The following is an 18,500-nucleotide window of genomic DNA, read 5'->3' on the forward strand; positions in this document are numbered from 1 at the left end:
TTTTGTCATTCTGACATTTAAATTTCTTGTTGGCTCATAAAGTGTGTGTGTTATTCAGATGTTTTCCACACAGCCTTTTGCTCCCTGGGAAGGCACTGTCTAAACCTAGTAAGTAAAAATATTTTTTAAAGGATGAAGAAATAAGAGCAAAATTAATTCAAATGAATTAAAAGTTAAAGGAGTTAGGATGATTTGGCCTGAAGAAGGGAAGATGTAGGAGGTCCTACATGACTTACATGAAAAATATTTCTTAAAAACGAAAAGACAGCCTCAGGAGGCGTAAATGCTAGTTTCCTGGAGGTGTTCAAATGGGATCTGAATGACTGAATGGTGGGTTAAAGCAACAAAGCCCCTACCTATTGTTTCCATTTGAAACGGATAATTCAATGATTCCATGAAAAGGTTACCAAAAGGAAATACATTATCAGCCACTCTTTACCCAGCTGGAGATACAGCAAACACTCTTTCCAACGACAGGCGAATGGATAGACAAGATGTGGCACGTACATACAATGGAATATTACTCAGCCATAAAAAGGAATGAAATTGGGTCATTTGTAGACACGTGGATGGACCTAGAGTCTGTCATACAGAGTGAAGTAAGCCAGAAAGAGAAAAGCAAGTATCGTATATTAATGCATACGTGTGGAACCTAGAAAAATGGTACAGACGAACCTATTTGCAGGGCAGGAATAGAGACGTAGATGTAGAGAACGGACATGTGAACACAGAGGGGGAAGGGGAGGGTGGGACGAATTGGGAGATTAGGTTTGACATAAATACACTACCATGTGTAAGTAAAATAGCTAGCTAGTGGGAATCTGCTGTATAGCACAGGGAGCTCAGCTCAGTGCTCTGTGAAGACCTAGAGGGGTGGGATGGGGGCTAGCGGGTGGGAGGGAGGTCCAAGAAGGAGAGGATATAGGTATACATAGAGCTGATTCACTTTGTTATACAACAGAAACTAACACAACACTGTAAAGCAATTATACTGCAATTAAAAAAAAAAAGTCTTTCATTGTAATAAGAAAAACTACACTCAGGAGGAAAAAACTTTGTAACTGAATGGGTTGCCACACACTGCAATAAGCTCCCACAGGAAATGTGGAACTACTTGCAGTGAAGATTTGAAAAAGATTTGAAAAATAGATTATTACCATCTTGCGGAGTGTTTTAGGTGCAATACTGCTTGAAAGCCAGGGACTAGAATAGCTGAGCTTTACACATTTTCTCCCACTCCAAGACAGAAGTGGCTTCTGAACGTTTTTCCCTTTCTGTAGGCACTATAGACAGATTCCCTCCAAATCTTCTAGGTAAATTTTTTTCTTCACTCCTAACCAAAAATAGATGCATTTTCATGAGCAAATCACTTAACATCCTTTCTATCAACTGGCCAACCTAGGATCACTTGTTCCAGTTCTGTGCCCTGAAGTGTTGGGCTCCTTGGCTAAGTTCCAGGAACTATATTAGGGAAATACTTTCCCTTCAGCCACAGTTTAAAATGGAACTATGTATATAAATAGGTATCTTGGTTCTTACATATTTATTTGCTAATTCTGTTCCAAGAATAATGGAAGCTCAATAAAAATGTGAATGACACAAAAACATTGATTCCTGATACCACTACATATTATTTCTATTAATGGAACATTAGTATAAGTAGAAGAGTTGATAGATGAAGATTATTATCTTAAGTATTTTCCATGCTCAACTTATAGCTCCATATTTCTTGTTCTCATTCCAGAGGTTCTTAAGCAATAGTTCTTAGGCAGCAGAAGCAAGAGAGGACAGATAACTATTAAAATGATTTAGTCGGACTTTTTGGGATGTAGCAAAGTCTGTTCAAGGCTCTGAAGTGCCTCATCAGAAGGCTGCAAACTTGATTCAGTTCCACCAGTAAGTGCAAAAGAGCAGTGTAAGTAGCCTAAACAAGGCAGTAAGTCCATAAATTGTTCATCTGGTTTGTAAGTCAGGTGAAAATTTAGCAGTTCTTCATATCTCTGAGACTATGAAATTAAAGTCTTGTTACTAAATTAAGAAACCATAAGCATTTACTTGATATCACCTTCAAAGAACCACGGAGACAGAAGTTAAAAAATATAAGAGCGATAACACAGTTTATAAGATTTCTTTGAAAATTATTTCCCAATTCTGAGAGTACTCCTGGCACTTCATTCCTTATGCATGATTAAGATAAACTTTCCTGGGCAAGTCACTAGCTCCCTTTGCCTCAGTTTTTCCTTCAAAAAACTTAGAGCTGGGGAGGATGCTTTGATGTGAAAATAAAGGGCTTTCTTATAATAACCAGAAAGCAACCAGATATAAGCTACTCTTTTTTTTTAATTTTAATTTATTTTTATTTATTATTTTTGGCTGCATTGGGTCTTTGTTGTGGTGTGCGGGCTTCTCACTGCGGTGGATTCTCTTGTTGTGGAGCATGGGCTCTAGGCGCATGGGCTTCAGTAGTTGTGGTTTGTGGGCTCTAGAGCACAGGCTCAGTAGTTGTGGCGCACGGGCTTCGTTGCTCCGCGGCATGTGGGATCTTCCCGAACCAGGGCTCAAACCCGTGTACCCTGCATCAGCAGGCGGATTCTTAACCACTGTGCCACCAGGGAAGCCCATAAGCTACACTTTAGTGATGTTTTAAATCACTTAAGAGAAGAAAAATATGTAATTATACTGTCTTTTATCATTACCTACTTAATTACCTTCACTGGAGTTCGTGTGTGTATTCAAATTGCTGTCTTGTGTCACTTCCTTTCAGCCTAATGAACTTCTTTTAGTATTTCTTGTAAGGCAGATCTGCTAGGAGGGGATTCTCTCCGTTTTCATTTACTTGGGAATGCTTTTATTTCGAAAGACAGCTCTGCAGGATGCAGGACTCTCTCAGCACTTTCACACGTCTTCTCACTGCCTGCGGGCCTCCACTATTCCTGATGAGACGTCAGCTGTAGTCTTGGTGGGCTTCCCTCATACTCCACAAGTCACTTCTCCCTTGCTGCTTTCCGATTTTGTCACTTTCAAAATTTTGACTATAATATGTCTGAGTGTGGATCTCTTTGTGTTTATCCTCGTTGGAGTTTGTTAAGCATTCCGGGTGTGTAGGTTAGTGTTTTTCATCAGCTTGGGGAAGTTGTCAGCCATGACTTCTTTGAGTGTTTTTTCTGCCCCTTTCTCCCTCTTCTACTTCTGGTATTCCCATTGTGACACTTAACAGTGGCCTATCTTTTTCTGAGGTTCTGTTCATTTTTCTTCATTCTTCTCTCTTTCAGTTCTTCAGACCAGATAATCTCTGTCACTCTATCTTCAAGTTTGCTGATTCTTTCTTCTGACAACTCAAATCCACGGTGCAGCCCCCTAATGAGTTTTTCATTTTGGTTACTGTACTTTTCAAATCGAAAATAGCCACTTTAAAAAAATGTTTTGGGGCTTCCCTGGTGGCACAGTGGGTGAGAATCCGCCTGCCAATGCAGGGGACACGGGTTCGAGCCCTGGTCCGGGAAGATCCCACATGCCGCGGAGCAACTAGGCCCGTGAGCCACAACTACTGAGCCTGCGCGTCTGGAGCCTGTGCTCCGCAACAAGAGGCCGCAAGAGTGAGAGGCCCACGCACCGCGATGAAGAGTGGCCCCCGTTTGCCACAACTAGAGAAAGCCCTCGCACAGAAACGAAGACCCAACACAACCAAAAATAAATAAATTAATTAATTAATTAAAAAAAAATGTTTTAATTGTGGTTAAAATAAACATAAAATTTACCATTTATCCATTTTTAAGTGTATAGTTCAGTGACATTAAGTACATTCACATTATTGTGCAAATATCCCAATCATCCATCTACAGAACTTTTCATCTCAAACGGAAACTCTATACCCATTAAACAATAATTTTCCATTCTCCCTGGCAACCACCATTTTACCTTCTGTCTCTATGAATTTAACCACTCTATCATATGAGTGACATTATACAGTATTTGTCTTTTTGTGACTGTCTTAATTTCACTTAGCATAATGTCTTCAAAGTTCACCCATGTTGTAGTATGTGTCAGAATTTCCTTCGTTTTTATAGGCTGAGTAATAGTCCATTGTATGTATACACCACATTTTGTTTATCCATTCATCTGCTGATAGACCTCTGGGTTGCTTCTACCTCTTGGCTATTGTGAATAATGGTATTAAAATGGGTGTACAAATACCTCTTCAGGTCCCTGCTTTCAATTCTTTCGGGTATACACCCAGAAGTGGGATTGCTGGGTCGTATGGTGATTCTGGTTTTAATTTTTTGAGGAACTGCCGTACTATTTTGTACCGCAGCTGCACCATTGTACATTCCCACCAGCAGTGCACAAAGGTTCCAATTTCTCCACATGCTCACCAACACATTATTTTCTATTTTATTTTGTTTTTTAATAGTAGCCATCCTAATGGGTGTGAGGTGATATGTCTCACTGTGATTTTGATTTTCATTTCTCTAATGATTAGTGATGGTGAGCATCTTTTCATGTGCTTGCTGGCCATTTGGAAATCTTCTTTGGAGAAATGTCTATTTAAGCCCTTTGCCCATTTCTGAACCAAGCTGTTTTTTGCTGTTGTTGTAGGAGTTTTTTACACATTTATATTTTGGATAATAACCCTTTATCAGATATGTGATTTACAAATGCTTTCTCCCATTCTGTAGGTTGGCTTTTCACTCTATTGATTGCGTCTTTTGATGTGCAGAAGCTTTTAATTTTGATGTAGTCCAATTTATCTGTCCTTACTTTTGCTGCTTTTGCTTTTGGTGTCATATCTACATTTGGTTCTTTTTTTTTTTTTATCATTTCTATCTCTAAGAATACTCTCTATGCAATGAGTCACTGCTCCCACACCTTCCTTTAATTCTTTAAGAATGGTTTCTTTTAGTTTTTGAACTAAGAAAATAAAATAATAGCTTCTTTGAAGTCTTTGTCTGCTAAGTTCAGTAACTGGGCCCCTCCAAAAGCAGTCTCTACTGCCCAGTTTCTCTAACATGTCCCATAATTTTCTGTTGAAAAATGGACATTTTAGATAATATATTGTAGCAACTCTGGTTACTGGTTACTCCCTCCTCACCAGAGGTTTGTTGTTGTTATTTGGTTGTTTGTTTACTTGGCTGGACTAATTCTGTGGAAGTCTACTTTCCCTACAGGGTACAGCTGTTGATGTCCCTGCTCAGATATTCTCCCTTTTATATACTTCAGTCTGGCTTGCTAGGGATCACCCTTGGGACAGCATAAGACACTTACTGGTCAAAGGTTGTGCTTAAATCCCCTTAGCTAGTTAGATTTTCACCCTCTACCATGACGTTTGGGGCTTAGAGACTACTTTCACAGTTCAGAGAGCAAGGGGTAGAGGGAAGGTCTGAATATAAAGGAGCTGCACGAGAGTTGGAATTATTATGTATCCTAGCTGTGCTGGTGGCCATAAAAACCTAAGCATGTGTAAAACCTCATACCACTGTACACCAGAAAAAGTGAATTTTACTGTACGTAAATTTTTAAGTGACTGGATTTGCCTTTTAAGAAAAGATACCTCGGGGGCTTCCCTGGTGGCGCAGTGGTTGAGAATCTGCCTGCCAATGCAGGGGGCACGGGTTCGAGCCCTGGTCTGGGAAGATCCCACATGCCGCGGAGCAATTGGGCCCGTGAGCCACAACTACTGAGCCTGCGCGTCCGGAGCCTGTGCTCCACAACAAGAGAGGCCACAATAGTGAGAGGCCCGCACACAGCAATGAAGAGTGGCCCCCACTTGCCGCAACTGGAGAAAGCCCTCGCACAGAAACGAAGACCCAACACAGCCATAAATAAATAAATAAATAAATAAATAAATAAATAAATAAATAAATAAATAAGAAAAGATACCTCTACACCGGTACTGCTCTTACACAGCTGGATCCAATTTGATCACTTGGGTTCTTAAAAGTTCAGTACTTAATAGTTAATAAGGGGACAGAAAACAAAATCTTTCTTATTATACTACTGCCTACTGGGGGTCATTTCTTCTCAGAACACAATATAAACTAAACTTAAAAAAGCACATCCTTCTAATGCTTAATAGTTAGTATGATAAGGTCAAGCTTTTATACCTGACCAAAGAAGTCTCTTCTGGATTAGGCGTCGTCATTTTTCTTTAAGTAAAAATTCTGGATTTCCTTAATTGTTACTGACAAGGCCCACAGAGCCTGAAGACACTATGACTTAAAGATCAAGGAAAAATCAAACGAATGTAAACAAAAGTAGAGATGGCAAATATCAGGCCTGACAGACGAGGTGTGACGCTGGACGCACTGCCTGCCGGGTCCCCAGGGATTCTCAAGTCTGCACAGCAGGCTGAGGTACAGAGTGACAGAACAACTCAGCGAGCCTCTCTTCCCGCTCCGGCCACTTTAATTTCAGGTCAAGTTGAAAGCAATCCCTCTTTTTCTTTTTTTTTTTTTAAACCTTTATGATAGTAGATGAGCTCATTTATAACTCCCAACCACCTCGCTACGTTGAGTACATCCATACCCTCTCATTTTTGCTTTTAATCTTCAGAGTAAAGGCAAAAACAAAACAAAAAGGGAATGAACAAACAAAAAAAACAAAAAGGAAGGAAATAAACTCAGTCCAAATTTTTAAGCCAAGATTCATTCTCCTCTTGCTCTTACAAAAGCCACCCTTTCCCTCGACAGCCACCAGTTTCCTGCCTTTTCTAAGGTAGCTTATAGTTGTGGCGCACGGGCTTAGCTGCTCCACGGTATGTGGGATCTTCCCAGACCAGGGCTCGAACCTGTGTCCCCTTCATTGGCAGATGGATTTTTAACCACTGCGCCTCCAGGGAAGTCCCTGCTTTATCCCTTTTAAAAAGATGCTCTCTTTCTTCCTTCGTGTCACTCAACTGGCAAAGCCTTCTATCAATCAAACTGTGACCACCTGCTTATTCATCTTGATACACATCTGTGCTCTCACTGTGTGCGGATAGCTCTGTGTCTCACTGAAGTTGGAACCGCTTGGTGGCAAGGATGTGCGGAAGTGGCCTCCACAGTCCTCACTGGGAACAGGGTTCCATCCACTGAATATCTGACTATCTGGGTTAAACCGTTCACCCACTGCTCTTTTCCCCTCCCCTGCCCAGAGAAAATGAAGATAAACCCATGGGGGATGTGTCTTTACTTCCTCGGGGAGGCAAGAGTGTGGAGAAGGATTACGAGATGATTCCTACTGTATAAGTGCAGGAGAAAGAGACAAAGATGATGAAGAAAGGAAAGAGAGGATGAGGAGAAGAACGCTCCTTGTAAGGATGAAAACAGTAGGAAGGAAACTTGAAAAACCAGCTTTCTCAGTTCTCAGGATTCCAGGAAACACTCCTGATGAGTAACAAAGTTTCTGAACCAAAGACTAGGTCAAAATATGGTTGTACAGGATCCTAGATTCCTTCTGGTTTCTCAAGGCTCTTTGGCTTTAAATTAAGCTTAAGGTATCAGTCCTCTTGACAGTAGATTCAACTGAATCTCAGTCCAGACCTCCGTCTTCAAGTGAACCTGGGGCTGGATCCACTCATTTGGGCCGAGGCTTAGGAATAGACGAAATGAGAGACCCTTTACATAACCATCAAAAGGACTTACCCTCTCGACTCACCATACAAAGCGGGTAGAAAGGGAGGTCTCCTGCTTCTGCTCAAGACTTTCTTAAATCAACGGCCACCCGTACCAAAGCAGCTCCCCAAAACAGCCTTCTGATTAAGGCCACAAGGACATCCCGGCAGCGTGTGGCAGAAGTAACTGAGACAGCCGGTGCTCTCCTACAGGGCCATCACTCACCTCAGTAAACGCTGCTGAGACACACGTAGATACCACACAGCTAAGTACTGTGGAAACACTACCCGAGACCCCAGCACATGGTTCCAACACCCACTACTCTGGATCCACGATCCAGAAGGATGGCCCCTGACAAAACTTAAGTGGGTAATCGTAACACTAGGCATACCATTTTAATGACTTTTTAAAATATGCTGGATTCCCCAGCTCCCTGTCTTCGCTCTCCACAAAACACTGAACCTGAGACCCTGGCCAATTTGACATTCATGTGAGAGTTCACGGAACCTCCAGAGCACCCAGTAGTGACGGCAGACCCCTGCTGAATGTCCTTCACACTGCAGAATTAACAGGATCAACCTTCACTGGTAATTGCTACACATCAGCCTATGTGGGCCTCTTCCCAAGAAACAAGATCTCAAGTCTCTGCCTTACAGTTTTCCATTGTAAAAATAATATGCGTGCATATAAAATTTTTGGTAAATATGGAAAAGGAGAAAGTAAGGCAAGGAATAATGCTCCTAGCCCACCACTGCAAAATGACCATTGTTTTTGTGTACATTTTGGTGCACTAGTTTTATCCACAGGGGTAGGCATTAATTATGTAAGCCACTGGGAGGCCACTGGTGAATTAAATAAAATGGAAGTCAAAATAAAAATGAGTTGCAGGGCTTCCCTGGTGGCACAGTGGTTAAGAATCCTCCTGCCAATGCAGGGGACACGGATTCGATCCCTGGTCCAGGAAGATCCCACATGCCGTGGAGCAACTAAGCCCGTGCGCCACAACTACTGAGCCTGTGCTCTACAGCCCGCGAGCCACAAGTACTGAGCCCACGTGCCACAACTACTGAAGCCCGTGTGCCTAGAGCCCGTGCTCCGCAACGAGAAGCCACCACAATAAGAAGCCCGTGCACAAAACGAAGTGTAGCCCCCGCTCGCTGCAACTGGAGAAAGCCCGCGTGCAGCAACGAAGACCCAACGCAGCCAAAAATAAATAAATAAATAAATTTATTAAAAAGAAATTAATTATAATAGTTCCTTTTTGAAAAGAAAGTTTTTCATTATTACATAAGTAATATATGCTCGTTGAAGAAAGAAAGTCTAAAATACAGGTAACCAAAAGGCCAGGGGAAAATCATGCATGAGCTCATTTCCTACAGATAACTATTGTTATATTTGGTGCACTGCATTCTTTTTTTATGTACATATAAATGCCTTCCTTTTAAAACAGGAATTAAAGCCATTAGCTCATTTAAAAATGCCTTCCATTCAAAAAATGAGGTGATACACGTTTTCTCTAACCTGCTAGTTTTACTCCATGTACATCCAACATCATCATTTCAAACGGCTGCAGTGTGTTGCATTATATGGCAACACCATAAATTATTTAACCTGTACCTTACTTGGTTGTCTCTGGGGATCTTTTATTGAATTATTAGGTGAGTAATTCTTGTGTAGTCTAATATCCAGCTAAGGAGTTTTTTTTCCTCTCCTTTCGAAGACATTAAATTTTTTGACTCAACAACTACCATGAGACAAAGTTAATCCCAAACCATTTAACCACTCTCATTTTTAAAAAAAAAAATTTAATTAATTAATTAATTAATCTTTGGCTGCGCTGGGTCTTTATTGCTGTGCACGGGGTTTCTCTAGTTGTGGCAAGCGGGGGCTACTCTTTGTTGCGGTGCACGGGCTTCTCATTGCGGTGGCTTCCCTTGTTGCGGAGCACAGGCTCTCGGTGCACAGGCTTCAGTAGTTGTGGCATGCAGGCTCAGTAGCTGTGGCTCACAGGCTCTAGAGCACAGGCTCAGTAGTTGTGGTGCATGGGCTTAGTTGCTCCGCGGCACGTGGGATCTTCCCGGACCATAGCTCGAACCCGTGTCCCCTGCATTGGCAGGCAGACTCTTAAACCACTGAGCCACCAGGGAAGTCCCACCACTCTTTTTTTTTTTTTTTAATTAATAGACTTTTTTTTTTTTAATATTTGTTTTATTTATTTATTTATGGCTGTGTTGGGTCTTCGTTTCTGTGCGACGGCTTCCTCTAGTTGCAGCAAGCGGGGGCCACTCTTCATTGCGGTGCGCCGGCCTTTCATTGTCACGGCCTCTTTGTTGCGGGGCACACGCTCCAGACGCGCAGGCTCAGTAACTGTGGCTCACGGGCCTAGTTGCTCCGCGGCATGTGGGATCTTCCCAGCCCAGGGCTCGAACCCGTGCCCCCTGCATTGGCAGGCAGATTCTCAACCACTGCACCACCAGGGAAGCCCCCACCACTCATTTTTAATAACACATCTGTGGACTAGATATGACTGATTTTAGAAACAAAATTACTTTTGCCAGGGCGAAATACCGAAGAAGACTATTTTGTCACTTCTCTTTGTACAGAAATGAAAATAGCCTTTTGCCTGCTACCATGAAGAACCAAATCAAGCAGCCATTTGGATTTCCTCTACTGGATATATAGTTATTGAGCGTTCAGGGGTTTTAAAGATAGTATTTTCTATTCAGAGACTGATCCAGGGCGTTAGAAGTCAGTCGTCTCTGCTCTCTGAATCACTAAGACAAACCTGTCTCCTCTGTGTGCAACCACCACAGGGACCAGGTCTCACATACTCTGTGCGTGGACACAGATGTAGAACGTGACAGTACACGCGGCCTCATGTCTGAGAAGTCAGTTTTTTCCAACATAACGAGGTCTGAAGACTCAGTGACAGCCTTGGAATACTCACCTGCCACCTTCACCCTCTGCCTCCCATGACAAGGCAAACGAGTCTATGCCAGACTGCCCTCACTTGAAGGAATGTTGAATACTCTGCAAATGTGTGATAAAGAACAGCTATAAAAGCTAAGGATGCCACTATCCCCGTTCCCAGCGCTGAGCTCTGAGGGCCTCAGAGCCGGGCCAAGGCAGGACGTGGTCTCTCTGGGGACAACAGTGCGATCCTGGTGCGACACTTTCTAGGCAGCACTGGCAAAACATGTCCTCAGAGAACCCTTTCTTCACTCTGATCACAGGAAGCTCTGATTGTCCTAAACGCTATACAAAGTGTAACACACACACTCTCCGTAGTTTGTTTTCAACCCCAGACAACTCCTTCAAGCAAAAGTACAAAGGAAAAATACACAAAAGGGCAAAGACAACTAAAGTAAGACGCATTTTTATTATGTGCAAAATGGGGGGCTGCGGGGGGAGGAGAGGGACTCAGGAGTAAGTACCTGGACTGGGGAGGGTCAGAACTGCCAGCTGCCCGATTCGAGATCATTAATTACACGGGCAAGGGCAGAGCACCTGTGGCCTTGGACGGTGCAACGGAATAATTCACTAGGTATTTGTGTTAAGTGCCTACTAGGTGTCCCGTTGGTTGTTTGCTGCGGATACAAAACAACAGGATAAACAGGTCCCTATCCTCCGGCTCTAAGGGAGACCCACTACCACAATATATTTAGGTCCCGCTGTCCCCAGCTTCCAGATGGCAGGTGGAGCTCCCCGTGCAGGCACGAGGGATGGCATCCTGCAGGCGGAAGGGACAGAGTTGGGAAGATGGGGTGGCATCACACTGCCCCTGTCCCCACGCTTCTTCTGAAATGGGGAAGAGCCCCCTTGAAATGGGGACTGTCACAGTAGTCTGCGGCACAGAGGGGTCACGGGCCAACATCAAGGGGCTCCCTATTTTCACAGCTGCCCAAACCTGCCCCCAGGTGGCTGCTGAGAAGTCACACGGGGAGCAGACAGTCTATTTAATGACACTGTGATAGAGCAAAAGCAGGAGATATTACACAGTATGACTTCTATCACAATATCTCATCTGCTCCTCATCTGAAATGGGCACTGTCTTAACTACTGAGTTCAGAAAAGTAATTGCAAAATTCTCCTGGGTAATTGTTAGTCTTCTCTCGGTGACAGAGGAAATCCAGAGCAAAGTTAGGGCTAGAGGGGGCTGTGACAGGTCATTTAACTCCTGACTTCAGACAGAATATTGAAGACACTGCAAACAAATATAAACCCATTTTTAGATGACTTCAGGAAAAACTTTCTATTTTCCAGTACCCAAATTCCCCATTTTGTAATACTCTTCTTTGTACCTCATCTAGTGGTCCTCCAGCTTCATCCAAGTCACTTGGGGGGTGAGCTAAAACACAGATTGCTGGGTCCCACCTGCACAGTTTCTGAATCAACAGGTCTTGGGTGGGGCCTGAGAATGTGCATTTCTCACAAGCTCCCAGGTGGTACTGATGCTGAGGGTACTAGGACCACACATTGAGGACCACGGTTCTAACCTAACCCTTACTGGACCGAACCCTTACATACTCAATAGAACTGGATACTAGTTGGCCATCATCCCCTGGTCCAGAGGCACACAGATACTGGAATAACAATTCAAGAGTCCCCTGGTCATTTTTTTCCCTTCAGCCTAAATAATAGACGTTCCCTAACCTCTTATTATAGGCATCATTTTTCAACCCTTTAATCATTTTTGAGGTTCTCTGTTGGGATCTCTCCAAGTCCCTTTTAGTTGTGGAGCTGTGAACAAGACCCGGAACCTTAGTCAGAGATGGGATGAGGTTGACTATAAAGGGAAAATGACTCACAGATTCATACCACATCCTCCTTTTATTAATCTCCTATACCCGAGCTTGCCTTGTTAGCTGCCTCTGATTCCTGTCCTTCTGACACCGTTCTGGGCTGCAGTAATGCTGAGCTGACCTTCGAAACGCCTTTCTTCAGAGAAGCTCAGAGCACTTCTCTAACTAATACAACTGTTGACTCGACATCCCCAGTCAGATTGGGGATGAAGTAACTTGTTCAATCGTGTATCAGTTTAAGAGGGAGAGAAAATCGGGAACCCAAATGCAGGTTTCTATCCAGACATCACTCTGTGGAGAAAGATGCTCCTTACTTTTATGTGGTATCAAGTTTCCTCCTTTATAGACTAATTAACAGTCCCTTTCCAGGTGCAGGTGAAACTCCTGATCTCCTTCCCTGTGTGGGGAATCGTGCCAGAGACCTGGGGCTATGGATCGGGCCCTGGGGGCCATCCCACTCTTACCTCCATCACTTCCCCAGCTGCTGGAAGAGACAGGGAAGCAGGGCCCCGTGGCACTGCCGGCTGCCCGAATCCTACAAGGCGGAAGCCCAGACGGACTGAAAGCAGCCCACGGGTGACCCCCGACCCTCCCCATTTGTCTTCCTTTCCTTCCTTCTATTCCTTGCTCTGCAGGTTTACTCAGTGTGCAAGTCACGGCCCAGGCTCTGTCCCGCCTAATTTGAGCATGTGGGCTCTTTGAGAGTAGGAACTATGCTTTCTTTGTGCATTGTATGGCTCTGGGGGTGCTTAATACATGCTAAATAGTAACAGCCGTGCCAGCATTTCCAGAAGCAATCGGCATTCCTGCCGAGGACCAGATCCTATTACCATACACTTGTGCCCAAGACAGGCAGCGCTGAAGACACCCCTCCGCTCACTGCTCCTTTCATCCGGAACTCAATGTATCAAATCCTATTCCTTCAAGAGTTCCTTCTGAAAGAGAACATTCTAGAAGTGTGATCACCGAGCACATGCATTAGGCTCCCAACCAAAAGGCAACCTGTTAGATAATGTAAGTCTAGCCACACAGTTACCTACTAAAAACCGCATGTGGATGAAGGGGAGCCAGAGAAAAGGTTCCTCTCCACTTCCCTGAAAACCCCACAAAGCTTCAGAGCAGACGGCTCTTGTCTAGGAATGACGTCACAGTAAAATAAATCTACTGCGATCAGGAGTTACTCTGTCAGAGCCTCTGGGGCTGTAACTATTTTAAGAGGGAGAGGACTAGGACAGGAGGGCAGGCTGCCAGGGAGAGCAGCTTAAACAGCGCTGGAGGACACACCTGCACCAAATTAAGTGCAGGAGGGCTACGGGAGGCTCAGGCGTGCCCGGCACGCGGCCGAAACCACGGGTCCCGGGCTCCTTCCACAGCCCACAAAGCTGCCCACGTTTCTCAGCATCTGGACCCCCTGTTGGTGACTCTAGGTTGAGCTCATTGTGATTGGTCACGGCCAAGGTCACAAGTAGTCAACAGAGCCTCTTCTCAGGAGGGCACCGAGACCACTGTCCCTTTACCAGGCACCCGGGGTGAACAGCAGGAGGAGAATTGCGGCTCCAGCAAACAGGAGAAATTCCCACCCTGACACTGACATCACCTCCTGGCCTAGGGCACTCTCTCAAAGCGCATAAATCACAAAAACAAACACTCGGAAAGTGTCTACAAGCATTTTAGTAACTCCTCCTAAAAGAACATATGCTTCCTTGTAGTAAAAACACCTTTGGAAACTTCTGTTAAATTAAAAACATGGATAAATCTTAAACAGCTTTTCTTTTTTGCAGGACTAAACGACAATTGAGCAGATGAATAATAGCTTGAAAAGGATCTAATACCCAACCACAGTATACCTCTAAAAACACTCCACTGAGACTCTGATGGTGCCTTATTTACAGTCAAAAGTAAGAACAGTTACTCTCTTTGGATAAAAGTATATATTCTGCAGAATATCCTGGAACAAAGTCCCTTTTACTGCTGAAGATGACATTACAGACTTTTCTGTTATAATTACAATGAATCCGGATGGCAAATTTCTCTTCTACTCAATAAAAAGACTTAAGTTTAAAAAAAAGGTTTATTTCTAAAAATAGCCCAAGAACTCAGTTCTATTTTCCCCATCTTACATTCTTTTTCCTACTAAATGTACCACTGAAACATTTCCTTTCATTGTTGGCACCTTGGGTTGTTCAGATTTAAAATCAGACAATACACAGTAACAGAGAAGTCTTTAAATACAGCTTTCCAAATGGAAAATGGCATCTGAGGGCAACCCTTCCTCCGGGCCCACAGATGATGGAGCCCTAACGCCTGGGAGCAGCTACTACCCCCTGTTAGAACTGTTTCATTAAAATCAACATTCCCAGGGGGGAGATAATCTACGTATTAATTGATAAAGAAATTCCTGCCAGGTTCTGTGTTATAAGCAAGTTGTTTGGCATGAAGTCCGAGTCTTCTGAATTAAAACACACTTCAAACTAAGCAAGGTGATTCAGACTTAATTGAAAATATTCTACATTAAAATCTTTAGTTTTCTTCAGTCCAAATTTAAGTTGGCGACTTGTTACGTTAAGAGCAGTTAAGATTAGGGAATTCTTCCAGAAGATAATTTCAATTACTTTCCAAAAGCTTCCTCCTAAATTCATTTTATTTTTTAAGGGCTTCTCTTTAGAAGTATATGGATTTAAACACCAAATCCTCCTTTGACAAAAACTGTACATCTACACAGTTTACAAAATTACATTTGACACTCCCATTATTTCTGCACATAAGCTTGTAGCTCACAGTAAGTGTAACAGGAATCCACTTTCAACACTTTTTTTTTCCCCTCTAAGAGTTTAGGTTACCGTTGAAAATAAAGCTCAATGACACACCATTCCATTAATCAAATATTTGAGCAGATAAAGTATGTAACAATCCACAGACTGCTTTTGCAAAGATAAAAATAGTAAGAATCATATGCTTTCTCTTGGGAAAATGGAGTAAGGCAGGTTTCTTGCATTAGGATACATTTAAGGAAAGCCCTTTCGCCACCATTCTTAGAAGCCTCTAAAGTGCCCACCCCAGAGCTCCCAGTTTTCCCAAGAGATGAAGAATTACTATGATAGCAACATTAGGAAGATTTAAGGAGAAAAGAACAAAGAGAAATCTGAAAGATTCACCCAGTACTCACAAGTACTTTCAAAGGAAATCGGGGCTGCAATTCTTCAAAGACTGCTCTCTGGGGATCACCAACAACCTGAGTCTAAAATAGACGCCTCTCACATGGGGCGGAGAAGTCACATTTCAGCTTGCTAACTTCTACTTGGGTAAACAGGTTTACAACTCATAGAACAAACCTTGGCTAAAATTAACTGCACCGGCGCAGCGGGCAGGAACTCGCTGATCTGCATCATGCGTGCGGGGATTTATTCGCTGGGACAACATTGGTGTCCTCTTAATGGGAGATCTGGCCAAGGGGCGTGCCCTCGGGAACAATACGGAGCATCATGATTATGCTAATTATTGAGTTCAGTCCCATGGTGCTATCTCCTTTTACGCTGTTTTCCTGTTTTCACAAGTACTGACAGAGGGAGAGAGAGTAAGCTCTTTTTCACAGCAGGCGTTCACTTGATTTTTAAGCACTTTCAAATCAGACAAAACTTTGGCAACAAGGTGGCAGTGCTGTATGATCTTCACAAGGAAAAACCAAGTCAAGGGATATTCTCTCAGATTATTTACACAGCATGACTAGACGTGGTACTACGTGAAATTAAACAGGCATCAAAGACACATACCAGTAAGTCTACCAACAAAGAGAGGTAAATGAAAGCTCTTTTCTTGATATATAATGAACGAATTTCGTTTGCTTTCTGGCTTTGTCTTCTGCACCTCCCAAGGAGTCGCTATGAGGATACAGGTTCACTAATAAATTACAGCTGAGAACAAATATCTCAAATATTTGCAAAAGGCATCGTCCTTAGCAAGAAGCATGTTGAAGTGTATTTAACTGCCTTGCCTGGCTGCCTGGAACTGGTAAGTTGTCCTTTATAGGTGACAGACCATCTATCAATCGTGTTGAAGCTCAAGTTGACAGTTAAAGACCCCAAGTACATAGCTGATATTCAAAAGAAAATTAGAAGTAACACGGAACTTTCTTTGAAAAATACAAATTGCCTTAAAAAGTACAACTTGGATCAAAGACACAGAACTGCTTATCTACTCAAGATGGTTCAGACTAGTTTGTGTAGATATTTAAGTTCTTATGACATATTTTGCTCTTACTGGACACTTTATGAGAGCTATCCAGGCACACTACGAACATCAATCAAATCTCCAAACATCTCTGGGAGATGTCATTTTCCCATTTTGTTTTTTAAACAGATGGGTAAACAGGGAAATTCAATGCCTTGTCCAGCGCTTCTCACTGAATCAACAAGGGATTATTCCACCCCTGCTCCTAACCTCTCTATGACATGTCTTCCATGTTAACTATTCAGCTATAATCCTACAAATCTTTTCAGAGCTGTTTGTTTTCCCAATTTTAAAATGTCGTGTGTCAGTTTAGATTTCAAGAGATTTATTCTGCTCAGCTCCCAAATCCCAGGTCTGAGCTCTGAGGCTCACACCCCAACTCCCTGGTACAGGCAGGTGACATGGACCCCTAAGGCCTGGCTGTGTCCTTATGAAGCACTGGCCACCTGTGGCACGCCACCCAAAGAGGCGAACGGGTTGGTTTTCACTGGCTTGAGCTGGCAGCCACCAGCACAATCCCCATCCCGGCTGTTTACAAAAACTGCTGGCTGCCAGTCTGGGCGTCCACCCCCAGGCCCAGCCTTCGGCGGCCACAGCCAGCACGAGCTCACCCCCGTGAGATGGTAGCTGCCCTGCACTCACCATCCCAACCCCAGTCGCTGGAGTGGGCCCCCCACTCTGCGCCCAAAGGAAAGAACTTATCGAAGATGGCTGACCTCTGATTAACATGGTCAGTTCTCAGTGATCCACAGCGAACTGACTCTGGAATTCTTCATGCCAAAGGAGGACATCAAGAGGCTATTTTTGACACAATTATCCTTATCCTATTATGTCATAGTTCAGTCAAAGAGTTTCTAAGCCAAAACATTATTTCTAGCCTAAACTGAATAAAAGGAAAAAGCCAATACACCATAAATACTTATGCATAGGATCTGGCATCGGAGAGGGCCAAGATGATGGACCCACATCCCTTACACTGAAGGCAGGGGACGCCGAGCAGTTTTCCAGTTCCTCACGTGTCAAATATGCGGAGTATGACCCCACTGTTGCTTTCAACAGAGGCCACACCTGTTCCAAAATGCAAGAATGAAAACATTCCAAAGAAAATAGTGTATCCTCCAATGTACGATTCACCCTGCTGTTTCCTTTTCATTAGTGAAAAGAATGTGAGAGTCAACTGTACTCTTGTTCCAGGCATACCTGTGACAGTAGAGAAAAATCTCTGTGCCTCATTTTAAAGCAAGGTAAAGCCTCCCGTTCGCTGTCATGAACTGTGGGTGGCAGGGATGAGGCAGAGGCAGAGGCAGAGCTATGCGCATGGGGGCCGGTGCCTAGGGGCTCTTCAGTCCGACAGACCCATGAAATTCAGACAATGAATCTCCATCTTCTCCCTTTCCCTTTATTTCCTGGAGAACTCCCAGAACTTCCAAAGAAACAATGCATGGGATATAAACCTCTGAGTCCTTGAACATCTCAAATTACTTTTATTCTCTCTTCACAGTTGTTCACTTATTTCCTGGTAGATACATTTTAGGATTAAAGTTACTTCCATTAGAAATCGAAAGGCATCGCTCTGTCATCTTCTAGTCACCAGTGATGCTGAAGAGTATCTGATTTTTGTTTCTTTGCAGGTAATTTATTTTTCTTCAGTGGAAGTTCTCAGGGTGTTCTCTTTATCTTTCATACTCTATAATTTCACAAGAATAGGTATAGGTCTTTTTCATTTGTTGAGTTGTACCCTCAGTAGGCCCCTGTAACCTTCATCTGGAGAAAAATTTATTTTTTATTACTTCTTTGACTGTCTCTTAAACTCTTGCTCTCTTTCTAGAACATTTATTAGATGAACTTCCTGAATTAGTCCCCATGTCTCTTTATTCGTATT

Source organism: Balaenoptera physalus (assembly GCF_965194825.1).
Source record: "Balaenoptera physalus genome assembly, chromosome: 21".
Classification (NCBI taxonomy): Eukaryota; Metazoa; Chordata; class Mammalia; order Artiodactyla; family Balaenopteridae; genus Balaenoptera; species Balaenoptera physalus.